The sequence below is a fragment of the Aphelocoma coerulescens genome, unplaced genomic scaffold (genome assembly GCF_041296385.1).
Source record: "Aphelocoma coerulescens isolate FSJ_1873_10779 unplaced genomic scaffold, UR_Acoe_1.0 HiC_scaffold_76, whole genome shotgun sequence".
Lineage (NCBI taxonomy): Eukaryota > Metazoa > Chordata > Aves > Passeriformes > Corvidae > Aphelocoma > Aphelocoma coerulescens.
This window is the reverse complement of record NW_027184062.1, coordinates 565,229-573,795: the sequence shown is the minus strand read 5'-3', so window position 1 is coordinate 573,795 and position 8,567 is coordinate 565,229.

Sequence of the window (8,567 nt, the reverse complement as noted above, 5' to 3'; positions counted from 1 at the left end):
TGTGGTGTAAAGAAGAGTGTGCTCTTGGAAGGGGAAGATGAGGGCAACCTTTTTGTCCTGACACCGTTGATTTGAGTGCAGGGCCGTTTGCAAGTTGCCTCTGTCTGCCCTTGGGGTGGTTTCGAGCTGGGCCAGGTGCTTGGCCTTCTTTTGCAAGTCTGCAGCGCCGTCGTGTGGTTGTTTCCATGAGCGCTGACAGTGCCCGGCAAAAAGCTCTTGGCTGGCGCGGCCCCAGTCGTGTGGAAGCAGTTGGTGGAAGAGCTCCGCTGTGCATCCTGCCTCTTGGAGACATAAAAGGATGTAACCCTGCGCGTAGCGGGGAAGCAAGACGAATCTTTTCATTGTTGGCTGAGCAGTTTCTACGCGGCAAAAGTAAAGGCAGTTTCAGCACGGCCTCTTTCTTTCAGAACCTTTTCTGTGCCATCATGAACATGCTCAACATGCCACTCGCACCCGCTGAACTGCATCAAAGGCCCTGGAGATAGGCACTTTCCTTCAAGCTCTCTGTAGCATCCTACCCTCCACCTCTGGCGGATCCCAAAGCCCTTCCAAACATCCAGCAGCTGCACGCAGAGAACAAGTGCTAAAACAAGGCGTTGGCCTTCCTAGTCCTTTTAAAGTCTGTGAACTAGGCGAAACATTCCAGTGAGCAGCACTTTCCTTCGCAACTATATCTAGAGCATCATCACATTCTCTCCAAGTGGGTAAGTCCACCCTTGCAGCGCAGCGTTTGCAGCCACAGTTCGGACTGAGAGATAGGCCAGGTGAGAAAGCATTTCTTGACTATCCCTCTTCTCTGGAAGACTTGATACTCGCAGCGCGACCACGTCCACACACCTTCAGTGTGGCCAGGTTCAAGCAGCTAGAGCTCCCAGAGATGGGAGAGTCAGGAGAGAAGACGTTCCAAAAGTACCGTGTACTTACAGCAGCATTAAAACTGTGCACAGCAGTCTGCAGCACTGTAGACTGCGGCTTCTCCGACAGACGAGCCATCCCATTGTTGCCTCTCGCAGCCTGCTTGCTAGCTGCTCTCCTGAAGAAAAGAACTAGAAGAAAAAGCCAATGCTGGGCTGCACCTTCCCCTTGCCTTACGTAAAGCCACCTAAACTCCCCGCTGCACTCTCTACTTCCCCTCTCCTTGGAAGCGACCACTGTGTTTGCTGCATCTCGAAGCCTAAAGTTAAGCGCCAAAGTTTCCAAGGATGGTTGGAAGAAGGATAAGTAGTAGCACAAGGAAGTAGTTGTCGCTGAACTTCCTCCTTCTCAATGCTAACGTGAATTGGGCAGGCAGGCGAGTGCTAGCCACGCTCCTTTCTCAGTTTGTACGCTGCGGACACGAGTCCGGTGCTCTGCGCCTTCGTTCGGCCTCTTTAGTACCCATGTCGCTCTTTCATTCAGCCGGAGTCGAAGCGTCGTCTACTTCTCGCCCAGAGAGCACGGTGCCGGAAGAGAAATGCCCCAGCCGACTGCTTCTGCCGACACACGCCTGGTCTATGCACTTTCCCTCGCAGCGACATACAGCAGCACTTTCGGTCTTTCTTGTCGTCCAAATGTAAAGGGAAAGATTCTCTGCTATGTCCCGCCCAGAGAACAGTTTTAGGTCAACCAGCACGCCCAGAGCTTGCCCTCGACGCGTGGAAACTTGTGTTTGCACCACATTCAAGTGGTAGCCGTCTTTCCTTTACAGGCTGCAGAACGCCGTCAGATCCCGGTGCTCTCTGCACCTGCCTTCTCAGTTCCAATACCGCCGCGCACAATACAGCTTTGCAGGAAGCAAACACGCGGATAGTCATGTCGCTCAGAAGAACGTGCCAGGACGAAAAGATGTTCTTCCTTTCTCCTCGTCGCCCATATTGTGGTGCTGTATTAAAAGCCTTGGCCAGCGAAAGGCTAATCCAGCAAGTGTTTCTCACCTGATGCATTTCGCTGAGGGAGAGCTGAGGAAAATCCTTGCACAGCACACTGCGGATGCGTGCAGTACACATGCTGAAGAGAGCCACAGCTAAAAGCAATCGCTGGGCTTCAGTTCTGTCCAGACGGCAGAAGGCGAAGAACGAAGCAGCTGGGCACCGCGTTAACGTACTCAGTGGACCGAATTTCAAATGTCCAGCCAAGAGCTGCTTCACAAGCAGATTCAGCTGAGAATGCTCTGGATGGTTCACAAAGTAAGGCGTAGCCGTTGCACTCTATCACACTACCTGGCCAGAAGAAGTTTCTTACACCTTCAATGCTGCAGAGTCCATGCAGCTGGAGCACACGCAGTAGGACGCGTCCAGATAGACGGCGTTCTTCAAGTACCCCCCTCCTCCAAGCAGCCTTGAAACTGAGCACAACACACTGCGGCTCGGGAGCTTCCTTCTCAGATAGACGTGCCGTCACGTTATTCACTCTCGCAGCTCCGTTGCCCACTAGCAGCAGGTGCTACCAAAGCAAAATGCTCCAGAAGTAAAAAGCACTGCTGAGCAAACCTTTTCCTTTGCCTCACGTAAAGCACTGTAAACTGTCCGCTGCACTCTTTATTTCCATTCTCCGCTGCATCTACCACTGTCATCTCTGCATCTCGAAGCATAAAGCTCGGCACAATTCTTCCCAGGGAAAGCTGGAAGAGAAATAGGTAGCAGCACAAGTAGCTGCAAGTGGAACTTTTGTTTTCAACTGCTAACGTGAATCCGCAAAGAAGCGAGCGGCAGCCACGCTTCTTCTTGCAGCCTGTGCGATGCGCACACCAGCTCGGTGCTCTGCGCCCTCATTCGTATGCTCTTCGTACCATGTCGCGCTTTTCATTCTGCCGGAGTCGAAGCGTCGTCTACTTCTCGCCCGGAGAGCACGGTGCCGGAAGAGAAATGCCCCAGCCGACTGCCCTTTCCGAAACACACCAGGGCTATGCACTTTTCTCGCAGCGACATACAGCAGCACTTTCGGTCTTTTCTTGTCGTCCAAATGTAAAGGGAAAGATTCTCAGCAATGTCGGGCACAGAGAACAGTTTTAGGTCAACAAGCACGCCCAGAGCTTGCCCGCGACTCGTGGAAACTTGTGTTTGCACACATTCCAGTGGCAGCCCTCTTTCCTTTACAGCCTGCAGAGCGCCGTCAGATCGCGGTGCTCTCTGCACCTGCCTTCTCCCTTTCAAGTACCACTGCGCAGAATATAGCCTTGCAGGAAGCAATGACGCGGATAGTCGTCTCGCAGAGAAGAACGTGCAAAGACGAAAAGATGTTCTTCTTTGCTCCTCCTCGTCGCCCAGATTGTGGTGCTGTACTGAAAGCCATGGCCAGCGAAAGGCTAATCCAGCAAGTGTTTCTCACCTGATGCATTTCGCTGAGGGAGAGCTGAGGAAAATCCTTGCACAGCACACTGCGGATGCGTGCAGTACACATGCTGAAGAGCGGCAAAACTCAAAGCCATCGCTGGGCTTCAGTTCTGTCCAGACCGCAGAAGGCGAAGAACGAAGCAGCTGGGCACCGCGTTAACGTACTCAGTGGACCGAATTTCAAATGTCCAGCCAAAAGCTGCTTCACAAGCAGATTCAGCTGAGAATGCTCTGGATGGTTCACAAAGTAAGGCGTAGCCGTTGCACTCTATCACACTATCAGGCCAGAAGAAGTTTCTTACACCTTCAATGCTGCAGAGTCCATGCAGCTGGAGCACACGCAGTAGGACGCGTCCAGATAGACGGCGTTCTTCAAGTACCCCCCTCCTCCAAGCAGCCTTGAAACTGAGCACAACACACTGCGGCTCGGGAGCTTCCTTCTCAGATAGACGTGCCGTCACGTTATTCACTCTCGCAGCTCCGTTGCCCACTAGCAGCAGGTGCTACCAAAGCAAAATGCTCCAGAAGTAAAAAGCTCTGCTGAGCAAACCTTTTCCTTTGCCTCACGTAAAGCACTGTAAACTGTCCGCTGCACTCTTTATTTCCATTCTCCGCTGCATCTACCACTGTCATCTCTGCATCTCGAAGCATAAAGCTCGGCACAATTCTTCCCAGGGAAAGCTGGAAGAGAAATAGGTAGCAGCACAAGTAGCTGCAAGTGGAACTTTTGTTTTCAACTGCTAACGTGAATCCGCAAAGAAGCGAGCGGCAGCCACGCTTCTTCTTGCAGCCTGTGCGATGCGCACACCAGCTCGGTGCTCTGCGCCCTCATTCGTATGCTCTTCGTACCATGTCGCGCTTTTCATTCTGCCGGAGTCGAAGCGTCGTCTACTTCTCGCCCGGAGAGCACGGTGCCGGAAGAGAAATGCCCCAGCCGACTGCCCTTCCGAAACACACCAGGGCTATGCACTTTTCTCGCAGCGACATACAGCAGCACTTTCGGTCTTTTCTTGTCGTCCAAATGTAAAGGGAAAGATTCTCAGCAATGTCGGGCACAGAGAACAGTTTTAGGTCAACAAGCACGCCCAGAGCTTGCCCGCGACTCGTGGAAACTTGTGTTTGCACACATTCCAGTGGCAGCCCTCTTTCCTTTACAGCCTGCAGAGCGCCGTCAGATCGCGGTGCTCTCTGCACCTGCCTTCTCCCTTTCAAGTACCACTGCGCAGAATATAGCCTTGCAGGAAGCAATGACGCGGATAGTCGTCTCGCAGAGAAGAACGTGCAAAGACGAAAAGATGTTCTTCTTTGCTCCTCCTCGTCGCCCAGATTGTGGTGCTGTACTGAAAGCCATGGCCAGCGAAAGGCTAATCCAGCAAGTGTTTCTCACCTGATGCATTTCGCTGAGGGAGAGCTGAGGAAAATCCTTGCACAGCACACTGCGGATGCGTGCAGTACACATGCTGAAGAGAGCCACAGCTAAAAGCAATCGCTGGGCTTCAGTTCTGTCCAGACGGCAGAAGGCGAAGAACGAAGCAGCTGGGCACCGCGTTAACGTACTCAGTGGACCGAATTTCAAATGTCCAGCCAAGAGCTGCTTCACAAGCAGATTCAGCTGAGAATGCTCTGGATGGTTCACAAAGTAAGGCGTAGCCGTTGCACTCTATCACACTATCAGGCCAGAAGAAGTTTCTTACACCTTCAATGCTGCAGAGTCCATGCAGCTGGAGCACACGCAGTAGGACGCGTCCAGATAGACGGCGTTCTTCAAGTACCCCCCTCCTCCAAGCAGCCTTGAAACTGGGCACAACACACTGCGGCTCGGGAGCTTCCTTCTCAGATAGACGTGCCGTCACGTTATTCACTCTCGCAGCTCCGTTGCCCACTAGCAGCAGGTGCTACCAAAGCAAAATGCTCCAGAAGTAAAAAGCACTGCTGAGCAAACCTTTTCCTTTGCCTCACGTAAAGCACTGTAAACTGTCCGCTGCACTCTTTATTTCCATTCTCCGCTGCATCTACCACTGTCATCTCTGCATCTCGAAGCATAAAGCTCGGCACAATTCTTCCCAGGGAAAGCTGGAAGAGAAATAGGTAGCAGCACAAGTAGCTGCAAGTGGAACTTTTGTTTTCAACTGCTAACGTGAATCCGCAAAGAAGCGAGCGGCAGCCACGCTTCTTCTTGCAGCCTGTGCGATGCGCACACCAGCTCGGTGCTCTGCGCCCTCATTCGTATGCTCTTCGTACCATGTCGCGCTTTTCATTCTGCCGGAGTCGAAGCGTCGTCTACTTCTCGCCCGGAGAGCACGGTGCCGGAAGAGAAATGCCCCAGCCGACTGCCCTTTCCGAAACACACCAGGGCTATGCACTTTTCTCGCAGCGACATACAGCAGCACTTTCGGTCTTTTCTTGTCGTCCAAATGTAAAGGGAAAGATTCTCAGCAATGTCGGGCACAGAGAACAGTTTTAGGTCAACAAGCACGCCCAGAGCTTGCCCGCGACTCGTGGAAACTTGTGTTTGCACACATTCCAGTGGCAGCCCTCTTTCCTTTACAGCCTGCAGAGCGCCGTCAGATCGCGGTGCTCTCTGCACCTGCCTTCTCCCTTTCAAGTACCACTGCGCAGAATATAGCCTTGCAAGAAGCAATGACGCGGATAGTCGTCTCGCAGAGAAGAACGTGCAAAGACGAAAAGATGTTCTTCTTTGCTCCTCCTCGTCGCCCAGATTGTGGTGCTGTACTGAAAGCCATGGCCAGCGAAAGGCTAATCCAGCAAGTGTTTCTCACCTGATGCATTTCGCTGAGGGAGAGCTGAGGAAAATCCTTGCACAGCACACTGCGGATGCGTGCAGTACACATGCTGAAGAGCGGCAAAACTCAAAGCCATCGCTGGGCTTCAGTTCTGTCCAGACCGCAGAAGGCGAAGAACGAAGCAGCTGGGCACCGCGTTAACGTACTCAGTGGACCGAATTTCAAATGTCCAGCCAAAAGCTGCTTCATAAGCAGATTCAGCTGAGAATGCTCTGGCTGCTTCACAAAGTAAGGCGCAGCCGTTTCCATTCATCACACTACCTGGCCAGAAGCAGTATCCTACACCTTCAATGCTGCAGCGTCCATGCAGCTGGAGCACACGCAGTAGGACGCGTCGAGATAGAAGGCGGTCTTCAAGTACCCCCTTCTCCAAGCAGCCTTGAAACTGAGCACAACACACTGCGGCTCGGGAGCTTCCTTCTCAGATAGACGTGCCGTCACGTTATTCACTCTCGCAGCACAATTCTTCCCAGGGAAAGCTGGAAGAGAAATAGGTAGCAGCACAAGTAGCTGCAAGTGGAACTTTTGTTTTCAACTGCTAACGTGAATCCGCAAAGAAGCGAGCGGCAGCCACGCTTCTTCTTGCAGCCTGTGCGATGCGCACACCAGCTCGGTGCTCTGCGCCCTCATTCGTATGCTCTTCGTACCATGTCGCGCTTTTCATTCTACCGGAGTCGAAGCGTCGTCTACTTCTCGCCTGAGAGCACGGTGCCGGCAGAGAAACGCTCCGGGCTTCTGCCTCTGCCGAAACACGCCTGGGCTATCCCTCTCAGCGTTAAGTAGCACAAAATGCTGTCTGCGTTGTGGTCTTAATCTTAAGGGAAAGATTCTCGGCTTCGGCTAGCACAGAGAACTTTGCTGGGACAATACATGTGTTTTATTATCCTTTCTCGCAAGAAGACTATGGTGCTTCTTTGGAACTGTTGGCCAGTGTAAGGCTAATCCAGCAAGTGCTTCTCTCCTGACACATTTCTCTGAGCGAGAGCTTCGGCGGACAGTTGGGCTCTGCGAAGCAGAAAGTCTGTGCTTGCACGTAGCGCTGAGGAGAATCTGTGCACAGCGCGCTCTGGATGCGTGCAGTACACACACTAAAGAGAGCCAAAGCTCAATGTCTCAGTTCTGTCCAGCGCCGGAAATTGAGAAGAACGCAGCCCCAGAGCTCTGGGCTGGAGTGTGCGATGGTTATGAGCTGTGCCGCTCTTCTGCGTGTCTACTGCACGCATCCATAGTGTACAGTGCAAGGATTTTCCTCAGCTCTCGCTCAGCGAAATGCATTAGAAGGGAAGCACATGCTAGATTAGCCATTCGTTAGCCCACGCTTTCAGTAGAGCACCACAAGCTGGGCGACGAGGAAAAGCAAAGAAGAACATCTTTTCGTCTTTGCACGATCTTCTCTGCGAGACATCTCTCCACGTCTTTGCTTCCTGCAAGGCTGTAAGGTGCGCGGTGGTACTTGGAAGGGAGAAGGCAGGTGCAGAGAGCACCGCGATCTGACGGCGCTCTGCAGGCTGTAAAGGAAAGAAAGCTACCACTTGAATATGGTGCAAATACCAATTTCCACGCGTCGCGGGTAAGCTCCGGGTAAGCTTGGTGACCTAAAACTGGGCGCTGAGTGAGACGTAACCGAGAATCTTTCCCTTTGCATTCCGGCTCCAACGCAAACAGAATGTGATGCTACTTAGCGCTGCGAAGGAAAGTGCATAGCCCTGGTGTGTTTGGGAAGAATCAGCAGCCTGGAGCGTTTTTCTGGAGCCTTTCTCCGCTGGCACCGTGCTCTCTGGGCGAGAAGTAGACGACGCTTCGACTCCGGCAGAATGAAAGCGCGACATGGTACGAAGAGCATTAAAGAATGAGGGCAGAGCACCGAGCTGGTGTGTGCATCGCACAGGCTGCAAGAGGAAGCCTGGCTGTCACTCGCTTGTTTCCGGATTCACGTTAGCGTTTAAAAACAGAAAGTTCCACTTGCAGCTACTTGTGCTGCTGCCTATTTCTCTTCCAGCGTTCCCTGGGAGGAATTGTGCCGAGCTTTATGCTTCGAGATGCAGAGATAACAGTGGTAGATGCGGCGGAGAATGGAAATACAGAGCACAGCGGACAGTTTATGGTGCTTTACGTGAGGCAAAGGAAAAGGTTTGCTCAGCAGTGCTTTTTACTTCTGGAGCATTTTGCTTTGGTAGCAGCTGCTGCAAGTGGGCAACGGAGCTGCGAGAGTGAATAACGTGACGGCACGTCTATCTGAGAAGGAAGCTCCCGAGCCGCAGTGTGTTGTGCTCAGTTTCAAGGCTGCTTGGAGAAGGGGGTACTTGAAGACCGCCTTCTATCTCGACGCGTCCTACTGCGTGTGCTCCAGCTGCATGGACGCTGCAGCATTGAAGGTGTAGGATACTGCTTCTGGCCAGGTAGTGTGATGAATGGAAACGGCTGCGCCTTACTTTGTGAAGCAGCCAGAGCA